The following is a 12,733-nucleotide window of genomic DNA, read 5'->3' as shown; positions in this document are numbered from 1 at the left end:
TCTCATCATACATTGGATGCCCATCAGATGTAAAGTAAGTGGGATATCGTCCAATAATAACAATTACATCTTTTGGATCATTTATACCCATTTTATTTCTTAACAAACGCTGCAAACGCTTATATTTAAGAGATAAAGGAAATATTTGGACTACTACAGGACATTGATTGTATCATATAGAACCACCTTCATGCACAATATTACCACCCCAATATAAATTTACTCTCACTTTAGTATCATCTATTTTGTTTTAAATGAACAAAACAATCTAAAGATTGAATTTTTTTAGATAAATGAAAAAACTTGAATTTTTTTAATAAGATGAATGAATTTTCAAGTAAGGAGAATGATTGAATAAAGCAAATAATAAAACTGATCATGAATATATAGGACAAATTATTCAATTGCAAAAATAAATAAAAATGCTGAGTAAATCAATTAATGGCAGATGAGTTTTTCATTTTTACTTTTTTTCATTGCATGTGAATTTCACTTTATTTTTTCGTCATTCCATGTGAACTATATAATTTGCTTTACGTGAATGTTGCACTATGAATTAATTTTTTTAAAAAAATATTAAATTAACAAACTCGCTCTACAAACAACTATTTTTTTTAAAAAAAATTAATTAAAGTGGCTCCACAAACAGTGATTTTTCTTTTAAAAAATAATTTTAATATAACTATTCAGCAAAAAAAATTAAATTTGATAAATCGTTTCTCTAGCAGTGATATTATTTCAAAAACAAAAAATATAATAAATAAATAGAATTTTTTTGTTGCATGAGTAGCTATATTAATTTATTTATTTTACACTGTAGCAATGTATGTATATATATTATTTTTAAAAAGAAAAATTGGTTAAAAATCGCTGCTACTGCGGCGATGTGTATTTTAAAAAAAATTGTTAAAATTGCTGCCACTGGAGCGAAGTATATTTTGAAAAAAAGATATTGGGTCTGTTGGGTGGAGAAAGCACCACAACTAAAGTTTGATATGACAATTAATAAGAAAATAAATTGGACACGAGAATTTTACGTGGAAACCTCTCAAACAAATAGAGGGGAAAAACCACGGGGTAGAAGTATTTCACTATTCAAATATGGGAGTACACTGCTCTCAAATACAAAGAAAAAACAACAATTAACACTCCTCTCTTGTAAAAGGAACAACTCACTAAAGAGGATACTCAAGACTACAATATTTATCTTGGTGTATAACTCTCTTTGTATTCTTACTCTCTCTTTCTGTGATTGTGGATGATTATAAATGAGGGCAGAAGGCTCTCAATTTATAAGCAACAAAAGCGCGCAAAAGAAACAAAAACGTGTTTTGTTTCTGTCATTTTGTTTTCTTTAAAAAAGGCATGCACTGCCTTTTTGACTGTCTTTTGCCATTTTCATTTTCTGAAAGCAAAAAGGATGGTGCATGTGCAGCACCTCCTTTTTGACTTTCTTTTCTTACTTTTCTTACTTTTCTTTGCATTCTTCTACTTGAAGATTTGATTGAGAATTAATTAAGTTTTCACACCATCCTTTCTATCCAATTACTGCAATGTTACGTTTCTGCTAGGCCAATAGAAGATCGACACCATATGAACTTGTTACTGTTGATCGGCTTCGTAAACATATCTGCTAGGTTGTCATTAGTGTGAATTTTCTGAATATCCACACCGCCTTCTTCCACCTTCTCAAGAACAAAGTGATACTAAACTTGTATGTGCTTTGTCCTTGAATGAAATATCGGATTCTTTTGCAAGATGCAAAACGCTCTGACTGTCACAAAACAGAGCAACCTTCTCTTGTTTGTGCCCGAGCTCCTCCAGTAACATCTACATCCATATTGCCTCTTTGCTAGCTTGTGTAGCTGCTACATATTCTGCTTCCATCGTAGATGTAACCACGATAGATTGCAATTTTGAAACCCAACTTACAGCTCCTCCAGCAAGAGTAAACACATAACCTGTGGTGGATTTGCTTTTATCAAGATCACCTGCATAATCTGAATTAACATAACCTTTAATAGTAAAGTCTGATCCTCTATAACACATTGTAACATCTGAGGTACCCTTGATATATCTCAGGATCCTCTTAACAGTATTCCAATGCTCTCTACCAGGATTAGCCATGTATCTACTAACCACTCTCACTGCTTGTGTAATGTCAGATCTTGTACATACCATGGCAAACAATAAACTTCCCACTGCTGATGCATACGGTACTCGAGACATCTTCATCCTCTCTGCTTCATTGCTAGGACTCATACTTAAGAATAACTTGAAATTAATAGAAAGTGGGGTAGAAATTGACTTACAATCTTGCATCTTGAAGCGTCTCAAGTTTTTCTTCAAGTAATTCTTTTGAGAAAGTCAAATCTTCCTATTATTTCTATCTCGGTGAATTTGCATTCCTAGAATCTTGTTTGCTGGTCCCAAGTCCTTCATTTCAAATTCCCTAGCCAACTATGCCTTTAAATTTGTAAGACGATCTTTGTTGGGGCCTGCTACCAACATGTCATCAACATACTACAGTAAAATAACAAAATCGTCATCACCAAATCTCTTGTAATAAACACAAGGATCTGAACTATGTATGTTGTATCCAAGGCCTATAATGAAGGAATCAAATCTCTTATACCAACACCTCGGCGCCTGTTTGAGACCATACAGAGATTTGTTCAACCTGCAAACCAAGTTCTCTTTTCCCTGTTCTTCAAAACCTTCTGGTTGGAGCATGTAAATTTTTTCTTCAAGTTCTCCATGAAGAAATGTAGTTTTGACATCTAACTACTCCAAGTACAAGTCAAATGTAGCACACATCGCCAGGACCACTCGAATTGTTGTTAGTCGAACCACCGGAGAAAATATCTCATTGAAGTCTATACCTTCTTTCTAAGCGAATTCTTTCACCACCAATCTTGCGCGATATTTCTCCACTTGATCATTACCATTGCGTTTGATCTTGTAGACCCATTTATTTCCAATGGCCTTTCTTCCTTGTGGTAATTGAACAAGATCTCATGTTTTATTTTTATGAAGAGCTTCAATTTCTTCTTGCATTGCTGCCATCCACAGAGATAATTCTTGGCCTTTCATAGCCTCGTGAAAAGTTGAAGGCTCTCCATCTTTTGTTAATAGACAGTATGCAACATTGCTCTCCATAGAATAATCTGAGTGCCAAGATGGTTCTCTTCTCTCCCTGGTTGACCGTCGAACTTGTGGAGTTTCGATCTCAGCTTGCACTTATTTTTCGTACTCTGGTGCTGCTTCAGAAGAAACTAGAACTTTTTCTATTTCTTCAACTTCAACTGTAGTAGTCTCTGATTTTTCTTTTGAAGTGCTACCTTCTTTTGTTTGTATCTTATTTTCAACAAATACAACATCACTGCTGATTACCACCTTGCGGATTGTAGGATCCCACAAACGATATCCCTTGACTCCATCAGTATACCCTAAGAAAATGTATTCCCTGGATTTTGGATCCAACTTCGATTTTTCTTTGATGTTGTAACATAAGCAGGACTTTCGAATATATGTAAGCGAGAATAATCAGTTAATTTTCCTGTCGACATCTCCATTGGCGTTTTCAGATCAATTGCGGTTGATGGTGACCGATTGATCACATAATAGGTAATTTTGACTACTTCTTCCCAAAATAGGTTTTCCAACCCTGAAGTTACCAACATAGCTCTTGTCCGTTCTGACAAGGTTTTGTTCATCCGCTTTGCTACTCTATTTTGTTGTGGAGTATATGCCACCTTGAACTGCCGTTTAATACCTTCTTGTTTACAGAAGTTATTAAATTCATCACCAGTGTATTCTCCTCCATTATTTGTCCTCAAACACTTGATTTTTTTCTCAGATTCAAGTTCCTTTCGCGCTTTGAATTATTTGAAAACTAAAAAAAAATATCTGCCTTCCTCTTGATTGGATACACCCAACTTCTCTTGGAGTAATTATCGATAAATGACACGAAATATTTTTCTCCTTTTAGGGACTCTACCAGTGCTTGCCAGGCATCAGAGTGGACCAGATCTAGTATTTCCTTGCTTTTAGTAGAGGAACTGCTAAACTTCAGTCTATTTCGCTTACTGGTAACACAATCCTCACAAAAGGGTAGTGTAACCTTTTTGAGTCCTGAAAGAAGCTTTTGCTTAGCAAGAATCTTTAAACCTCATTCCGACATATGGCCAAGTTTACGATGCCATATCATCGTTGATTCTTCAAATGAACTTGATGACGCGGTTGATACTTCTCCTTCTTGGTGTGTTTCACCTTTAAGTACATATAGATTTGCAGCAAGTTTTTCCGCTTTCATTACTACAAGCTCTCATTTGGATATTGTCATGACTCCACCATGAGTCTTATATGAACATCCATTATCATCTAGTTGTCCTAAAGACAATAGATTCTTCTTCAAGTCTTTTACATGTCGTAGGTCCTGGATGGTGCGTACCGTGCCATCATACATCTTTATTTTGATGGACCTAATACCAATAACATTCAAAGCATGATCGTCTCCCATGAACACAGACCCTCCTAAAATAGGATTATATTGATGGAACCATTCTCTCCGGGTAGTCATGTGCCATGTTGCTCCTGTGTCCATGATCCAAACATCAATGAAACATTTTCTGCCTTCATTATTTGATATTGTTTTACTACATAAAATATTGCCATCATTCGAGGTACATGCAACATTCCCTTGAGCATTTGATGGCTCAGGGTGTTCACTCTTCTTCTTGAACCGATAATCTTTCTTGAAGTGCCCTTTCTTGTCATAGTTGTAACACTTGATATTCTTCTTACTTCTTGATTGAGATCTACCATGATTGTGACTCCTACTGGGGCCACATTCCGTTGGTCTTCCTCTCACCATCATCAAGGTTTCAGCTTGCTGCGAACTTGCTTTTCTGTCTTCCTTAATTTTGCGCTGATTTTCTTCTTCTAAGACAGCGGCTGTAATTTCATCGAAAACTAGACTGTCTGTATTGTTCGTCAGGTTGATGATGAGTTGATCATACGAGTTAGACAGACTTTAAAATAGAAGCTCTGCATGTTCAGTCCCCTCTATTTTGCAACCCATTGTTGTAAGTTGCGAAAACAGAGTATTTAAATTATTGATGTGTTTAGTTACTGACATGGACTTTTCCATTCGAAGAGTATACAATCTTCTTTTTAAGAAGATTTTATGATGCAAAGACTTGGCCTCATACAACCCTGTAAGAGTATCCCATATTTCCTTCGCCGTCCGCTTTTTAGCCACACTAGACAATACTTAATCAGCTAGTGCCAAGTGTAGATCAGCAACTGCGTTGCTGTCTATGTCATTCCACTTGCTGTCATCAGTAAAATTTGTGGGTCTGCCTTCAATTGCAACTAAGCAATTGTCCTTTCTTAATATCGCTTTTATTTTCATTTTCCACAATGAAAAATTAGTCCCATTGAATTTTTCAATGTCAAACTTTGTTGTACTCGACATTGTTATTTGCTTCACACCCTTCTAGATCGTTTCTGAATATTTTTGTGAACAATCGTGACAAACTATACCGTCACTGAAATTTACTATTCACGTGAATAATACTATTCACCAAATTTTACTATTCACAAAAATTTACTATTCATGAATAGTACCTTCGCATAAAACAGACAGAATAACCGAAGACTCTAATACCACTGTTGGGTGGAGAAAGGACCACAACTAAAGTTTGATAGGACAATTAATAAGAAAATAAATTGGACACGAGAATTTTACGTGGAAACTCCTCAAACAAATAGAGGAAAAAAACCACGGGGTAGAAGGATTTTACTATTCAAATATGGGAGTACACTGCTCTCAAATACAAGGAGAAAACAACAATTAACACTCCTCTCTTGTAAAAGGAACAACTCACTAAAGAGGATACTCAAGACTACAATATTATCTTGGTGTATAACTCTCTTTATATACTTACTCTCTCTTTCTGGGATTGTAGATGATTATAAATGAGGGTAGAAGGGCCTCTATTTATAAGAAACAAAAGCGCGTAAAAGAAACAAAAACGTATTTTGTTTCTGTAATTTTTTTTCTTAAAAAAAGGCATGCACCGCCTTTTGGACTGTCTTTTGCCATTTTCATTTTCTAAAAGTAAAAAGGACGGTACATGTGCAACACCTCCTTTTTGACTTTCTTTTCTTACTTTTCTTTGCAGGGTCAAAAATCGCTGCTATATCAGTTATGTATATTTTAAAAAAATTATCAAAATCGCTGCAAGTGCAGCGTTTTACATTTTGAAAAAAAAATTATGTTCAAAAAATCGCTGCCATTGCACGGTTTTACATTTTGAAAAAAAAAAATTGTTCAAAAAATCATTGCCAATATAATTTTATACAAATTTAAGTGCTTATTTGTACACACCCAAAGTTGAAGTGCATAATTGTCAACTGAAACCAAATTAAATGAATTATACCTTTTTAAAATTATCATGTTATGTATTGTATTGTTGTCTTGTATTTAAATTATTTTGTTTATATATCGTATTTTTAAATAAAAAATTTCATCTTATCATTTAAATTTTGTGCATTCTTCATAGTAAAAAACAATTATAATTTTAAATTATATATTTAAAGTGACGAAAAATTAACTAAAAAATGAAAAATATTATTAATTTGGGATGAAAGTGGTATATATTAAATAATATATTTTTTTAAATTTTATATTACATTAAAAATAATTATGAATATTAGAGATTTAATTAATGGTCTTATATGATTTATAGTATGTTGATTATATATATATATATTAATGAATAGTAGTTCTCCAAATTTGGAGAACGGCTATTTAACTCTCTATAATTGGAGAGTCTAGAGTAAAATAGAGGGTGGTTGGAGAGGTCATTCTCTATTTTACTCACCAAATATAGAGAATAGAGAGTAAAATAAAAGTGGATTGGAGATGGTCTAAGACTTATTTTTCTGCTTGAAGTTAAATATTTTTCTTCAAGCAACTAATTGTTCTATCATTTTCTTACTTCCAAAAAACTCACTTTTGTAAGGCTGCTCCCTAAAACCAGGTGACAAACATAAACTACCCCTACTGTATATCTGATGCTATATATAGGCATAGCCAGGTTCTTTCTGATAGTAAGTTCATACACAATGAATTTGCATAACTTGGGTTCCTTCAATACACACAAAAAATTAAAATATTTTTATTTGAGAAGAAAAAATCTTTAGTTATTCATAAAGGAAAGAGTGACGACCATCTTTATCAAGCACGCTCCAAAAATCTTAAGTCATGATGATACCTATTCAAATCTCATAGCTAGCATCAAATATGTTATTAAATTTATTTTTAATAATTTAAAAGTGCACCTGAAAGAGAAAATCAACATTAAGCCATAAACGAAAAATCATAATATAAAAAGTGGAAGTATAACTAAACGTCACCAAAAAAACTAGTGTCACAAATATAAAGCTTCTAAATAGGAGAATAATTTCATTAACAAGTATTACCTCCATCGGAAAGGAAAGACAAAAATATATATAAACAGGAAAGGAATCTGGTGTTGAGGCTTGGTGGGTCCTCCTAGGCGTTTTTAAATATTATAAATATTCAAACTTAGTTGTTTGAAGAAGATGACAAACATATTGAGGAGCATAGAACAAGATTAAAGGCAACTTCTTCTAGGTTACCTCTTCATCAATTTACATAGCTTTATTTCTTATCTTTATATGAATTTTAGCTTGTGTAATAGAATTATGAATGGCTAAAGGCCCTGTATTTAGGGTTATGGGCATAATATGAACATCATATTCTTTTAATCGATTGTTATTGTGGATTCTAGTTTCTACTATCCATGTTTTGTTATCTTATTCTTATGCTCACTATTTTATTGCCACCAATAAGATAAACAAACAATTTCTAGTGGAACCTGAGAGAATTAAGCTAGAAATAAAATGTGGGTTAAGGAAAGTAGGATTTTTCAGCTGACGGATTAACGCCTAGGATGGAGAGGTACCTACCTAGCCCTACATGGCTAAAATATAGAAAGATATATAAATGCATTTGGATTGGTTCAACTTTCTGAAAATTTGACTATGCTTTCTTTTTGAAAATATGCACTTCATACAAAATATACTTTATTGAAAATCTTTCTGAAATAATGCACTTGAAACTAAATACACTTTATTGAAATACTTTTTTAAAAACTTGTAATTTATACTTTAGTCATGCAAATAATGTATATGAAATAATACGTCAAGGTTTTTGAATAACTTTGACTAAGAAGGACCTATGTGGTAGGATGTCACGACCCTGACCCGCTGTGATTGACACCCACTCTAACCCTTCGGTGGGAGAACCACTATTACAACTCATACTAACCAGTAACAACGAGAAATAGGCAATTTAAGATGTGGAAACAGGTTAAATAAGAAAAAGGTGTTGAGTCTCCATAAACTCAGCCAATTCAAACTAAAAACATGTGGAAATATCTCTAAGTCTGAAAGTCATTGTACCAAAACTCTGACGAAGCAACAAGTCTAAAGGAAGGGGATACAACTCCGAAAAGTCATAAAATAAATAATGTCTGAAAAATCTAAGTCCGGAAAGGAGGGGCCAATATTGAGAAGAACTTATGGTAGCTTAAAAGAACTGGCTCACCCTTGAATTCTGTAAACTCAGCAATCGTCTATTCGAGGTCTCTCAACATCCGCTTGAAGATGTCCTATACTCAACAAAGAAAGAGCAAGTGTAGTATCAATACACAAAACAATGATGTACTGGTAGGATCACACAACTATTCTAATAAGTGAGATATGTAACAAGTAACTACAACACAGTAAACACATATATGCACAATACTTTGCGACTTGTCATCTCCTAACAGTACACATGCATTTACACAGGTCAATAGTCTCAATTACAATTCATAGTCAATAATGATTCCCTCATAGAACCTACACTTCACCTGTTAATGTGTCAAAACGTGACACCCGATCCAATATTGTGTTGGATTATGACACCCAATTCAAATACGTGTCAGATATATATGACACCCGATCCAATTATGTGTTGGAATGCGACATCCGATCCATTGACAATAAACAATCATTTCATGTGGTTCATTTTATCTTTCTCTATTCAAATACATATATGCATACAGATGAAGTAGTTTACAAGCATATATGAAATATACCGAAAGACAAAACTATTACCTACCTCAAAACCAAGCCTTGAAACTCTAAATTATTGAAGTTTTTCCTTTTCGAAGCCTTTCGATTTGTTCTTGGTTTAAAAACAATCACACATATGCAAATGATCAATAAAATGGCATAATTTATATGAATTATAACAAAATACCAACCCTTGGCCAAACTCATAATTCTAATGCTCTACTAGACTTTTTCCACCATTAATTTCAGGCCAAAACTCTCCCCCACGGGGTAACCAAACATGATTCTAAGTTCTAAGAATCTAAATATGGAGTAGGGGAGTAATTAACTTACCTTTGGCGCGAGAATTCATGGAAAATCGATGAAAAACTGCCCTAGATCGCCTCTTAGCTCTTTAAGAACGATTTTTGCAGAAAAATAACATTTCTAAGGTTTTACCCCATTTTTGTCTTGATTGGCCCACCACAGTGGATCCCATCCCGCACAGCGGCCCAGCCCTGGCAGAAATAATCCCACTCTAGTGGGATGTGCGAAGATAGAACGTTGACATTTGAGTTTCAAACTCCCATTTTGCAATACACCCTCAATCCATGATGTTCTAAATTTAATACTTCACACCAAGTTTTGAATTCGAGTTCGTGAAGCCGTACATGCTCTGTACCATCTTGGCTATCAACTCAAAAGATCAAACTTAAAATTTAATCACCCATCCATTACCGAATTACCCTAGACCTCGCTTAACTCAGATTTCGTCCAAGTCTGGCCTAGGCTAAAAATTTTCAAGTTATTACTCTGAAGTTTTCTGGCCAATTTTCTTCCTCATTGGCCTATCCATAATGACAGAAACAGGTAGTTACACAGAATAAACATGAACCATCAATCAAAGATTGAAGAATAATAATTTCAATAATAGGATCAAGAATCAATAATTTGAATTAAAGAGAATTCAAAATCATAGATTTTGGGATAAAAATTCTAATTTTTATCATACTAGCTGAAAATGTAGATGTGGGTTGTGAGAAAGAACTAAGTTCCTCACTATGATATTCTTACATACCTTGAATTCCAACTGAAACTCTAACGTTAAAGAAGGATCACGAAAGTCCGTTCTTGAACCTTGAGATGAGTTATCTTGAAAACCCTAAGTTTTGATGGTAGATTCTTGCTTAGGATACATAATCCTATGTTAGAATTACTAGAAAATTGTGAGAGTATGCTTATCTTTATTTGGAAGAAATTAACTCTTGATGGACTTGCTCAAAAATTAGGTCTTGAACCATAGAATTGAGTTCTTGATTTCACTATAGATAGGAAAAGGATTTGATGTTAGAATCTTGTAGAATTCTGGGATTTATGTTGTAAGATTATGGATAATACTTACCATAACTTAGTAGGGTTGAAGAGAGCTCTTGGGGCTATTGGTTTCACCAAAGAGTGAAAAGTGAAAAAAGAAACTTAAAATAACGTTTTTATAAAATCTAAAAAAAACTGATATACAATGATATATTGGTCGTACATTGATACAACGAGTTGTGGTCTAACTCGTGGTTGCCTGGGTAAATTTTTGGACTTTGTGAAGTTTTCCAGGGGTCTCAGTATGGATCATACTATAAAAGTACGGAGTCATATAGATGATACCTCGAGTAGTACTTTGACTCGTAGTATTTGGGATTGAAATTTCAAACTATAGCGTCTCTGGTAAAATAATTATAATTTTCTACTCCGAACTTGAATTTATGAATGGTTGATGGCATTGAAAAAAAAAACTCAAAGATATTTAATTTGATAGGTTATGGGCCATATAACACTTCATATTTTAAGAGATGCTTATTGAGGTTGATCCAAGTAAAATCTTTTATTGAAACTCAATCGGTAAGGAAGCTTTCAACTCAACTTTGTGCTATAGGATCCTTATGACCTTAATTCATCTCCAAAACTCTTTCCACACTAAAGAATTGAACTTAGCACATATTTACTATTAGAAATTATTTGATACAAGCCTACACACATGAAGAATTGTTCGAATCTTAGCACATAATTTTTTGAGGTGTTGCACAATTCAGGATGCAAAAGGAAATTTTAGAGAATTGTAATTAGCCTTAATTCAATTCGACAAGAAACTGGGTCCCAAGTTATGAAAATATTATCAAAAATTAAACACATGAAATTAATTTGGAATTAGGAGAAATTAGTCATTTATGTGTGAAGATGAAATCTAAGTCAAGCAGGGATTGATTTCTTGAACCAAGTCTTCATTAGATTTGGAGAACTACAAGCGGATACTTATTCACATAAATCCAACAAGTCAAAAAACTTTGATGTTTAACCATAACCAAAGAGAGAGACATCAAAGTAAAAGCAGAGTCTGTATAAAAGAGTCTCGCATGAGATTCAACTTCTACAATGAGTAAACTTCTTTCTATCAAGATATATAATTTTGAGTTGTATTAATTAGGTTCTTGTAGTTGCAAAATAAGATCTTTATTACTTTCTTAATTAATTGATTGTTATAGGTGTTGTTTTGTGTTGTAAAGAGACTTCATCAATTGGGTAGAGTTATTGAAGAGTTAGGAGAAAGTGGGGGGGGGGGGAAGCACTATAATTAAAGTTTGATATGATAATAAATAATGAAAATAAATTGGACACGAGAATTTTATGTGGAAACCCCTCAAACAGATAAAGGGGAAAAACCACGGGGTAGAAGGATCTTACTATGATAATATGATAGTACAATGCTCTCAAATACAAGGAGAAAACAACAATTAACACTTCTCTCTTGTAAAAGGAATAACTCACTAAAGAGGACACTCAAGACTACAATATTTATCTTAGTGTATAACTCTCTTTATGTTCTTACTCTTTTGGATTGTATTTTGTGGGATGATATAAATGAGGGCAAGAGACCTTATATTTTTAGAAAATAGAAACGCATAAACTTCGCGTATTGCACCTCCCTTTTTTACTACGCATTCAAAATGCGTTTTGTTCTCTTTTTGACTACGCGTTTTATAGTATTTGACTATCTTGCATTCTCCCACTTGAAGATTTAACAGTATTCCAATGCTCTCTATCAGGATTAGCCATGTATCGACTAACCACTCCTGCTGCTTGGGCAATGTCAGTCCTTGTACATACCATGGCGAACATTAAACTTCCTACTGCTGATGCATATGGTAATCGAGACATCTCCATCCTCTCTACTTCATTGCTAGGACTCATTCTTAAGGATAACTTGAAATTAATAGGAAGTGTGATAGAAATTGACTTACAGTCCTACATCTTCAAGCATTGCAAGATTTTCTTCAAGTAGTTCTTTTGATAAAGCCAAATCTTCCTATTGTTTCTGTGTCGGTGAATTTGCATTCCTAGAATCTTGTTTGCTAGTTTCAAGTCCTTCATTTCAAACTTCCTAGATAACTATGCCTTTAAATTTGTGAGTCGATCTTTATTGAGGCCTGCTACCAACATGTTATCAACATACAATAATAAATTAATAAAATCATCATCACCAAATATCTTGTAATAAACACAAGGATTTGAACTATGTCTGTTGTATCCAAGGCTTATAATGAAGGAAAGA

This window comes from Solanum dulcamara, chromosome 12 (assembly GCF_947179165.1).
Source record: "Solanum dulcamara chromosome 12, daSolDulc1.2, whole genome shotgun sequence".
In the NCBI taxonomy this organism is placed as follows: Eukaryota; Viridiplantae; Streptophyta; class Magnoliopsida; order Solanales; family Solanaceae; genus Solanum; species Solanum dulcamara.
Note: the sequence above shows the minus strand (reverse complement) of the source record.